Raw genomic sequence first — 1701 nt, 5'->3', positions numbered from 1 at the left:
TCCCAGTTGGGTGTTCTGAGCCCAGGACGCCAGGGGCGGCAGGGTGGCGAAGCAGAGAACGCAGATGGCCCCGGAAGCGAGGGCAACACGCTAGTGACCCCAGGGAATGAAAGGGCGGACGCCAGAAATCTCTGGTCCACCCACAAGCAAATAAATCCCTTCTTTCCTAGCAGGAGGAAAGGCCTGGAGGGAACAAAAGTACTGTGCCCCGTGTGAGGATCGAACTCACGACCTTCAGATTATGAGACTGACGCGCTACCTACTGCGCTAACGAGGCACCTACGAGCAACTTCCGGGAGTAGGATAATGAGGCTTCCGAGGCGGCCCGGTGCGCATGCCCAGAAAAAGGCGGATTTTTTTTTTTTTTTTTTTTCCCCTCCACTGTGTAGCTGGCCTCGGACGCTCGGAATTCCGAGATCCAGCGCCTGCCTGAGTCAAACCGCCCACGCCGCTCGGGTCTTCTTCCGCCTGCCTGCCTGCTTATCAACCATCAAACACAGCGGCTTGCTCAACCCCACTGCTCTTGAGTAGCAGAGACGCGAGGCCATGGGATTTTTCCAGCTTCTCTACATTCTTATGTTTGCAGAGTGCTTGCAAAGCGTTTGCACCTTGGCGATCTCTTGAAACATTTCTTGGGTACCTACTGTGGACCCGGCCCTGTGCTGAGTGCTGCGTTCACGGAGACACTCCCAGCTGCTTATAGTTAGTGTGGAGGCGCACAGCATAATGATCTGAAAACACACACACACGCACACATGCACACTATTCCGGACCCACCGCAGACTCCCGATCTAGACCGGAGCCCAGCGCCTTCTGACGCCCCAAGTCTCCTCGGCGGCCGGGAGCTCCACCGCTGAGACCGCGCTTCTTAGCCGAGCCCGAAGCTCCGAAAAACACCTGGAGCCGCAGCCTCAGTATCTTGGAAACCGTCTCCCCTCCCTTATCCCCAGCCCTTTCTTATCAGCTCATTTAAATGTATTCATTGTTAAAGGAAACTTTATGTCGCTATTATGAATGGAAAACAGGTGTTTTTTTCCTCTAAATACACTTTAAAAGGCTAAATATTCTTCCACATACCGTCTGAAATCAACGAGAGGAGGACACACCTAAGATCTGCATATTTCGTTGTGTGTAAATTTTACGTTAAAAAGCGTAAACTAAGACTCAACTCCAGCCAGCGACAGGCAAACGGAAGGGCTTTGGCGGAGTGGACTGACGATCGCAAGCTTGAAGTGTTTCAAAACATAAGACAGTTTGTAGGACCGACGGATCCGAGCGCAGAGAGGTGGAGAGATTCGGGAGACTTGCGAGAGTGCTAATGCGTTCCTGCAGATCTAGGTGGTGGGGATACAGATATTCAATATTCAGTGTACTATTCAACGTTTCTGTTTATCTGAATTTTTTCCATTATAAAGTGTTGGGGAAGGAATTTTGTTTGGTTTTTGGCCGCCTCCTGGTATATGGGGTTCCAGGGCCAGGGATCAGATCGAGCCGGAATTGCGACCTACACCGCAGCTGAGGCAACATTGGATCCTTAACCCACTGCGTGAGGCTGTGGATCGAACCTGAGTCCCAGCGATCCCAAGTGGCCACCGAACTCGTTGCGCCACAGCGGGAACTCCAGGAACTTTTTAATCCCCCAGCATTTGGGGATATAAGGGGGCGACTGGCAACATGAGTGTAGGGAGGTGGAGAAAACAT

The 1701-nt window shown here is 52.1% G+C and overlaps 1 non-coding gene across 1 annotated transcript; it reads right to left on the bottom strand.

The window, feature by feature from the left end:
- Positions 205-277, bottom strand: TRNAM-CAU. Its single transcript has one exon. It is a non-coding gene; the product is annotated as a tRNA-Met (tRNA).

Source organism: Sus scrofa, chromosome 4 (genome assembly GCF_000003025.6).
Source record: "Sus scrofa isolate TJ Tabasco breed Duroc chromosome 4, Sscrofa11.1, whole genome shotgun sequence".
NCBI classification, from domain to species: Eukaryota; Metazoa; Chordata; class Mammalia; order Artiodactyla; family Suidae; genus Sus; species Sus scrofa.
Note: the sequence above shows the minus strand (reverse complement) of the source record. Positions and strands in the feature narration are given on the sequence as shown.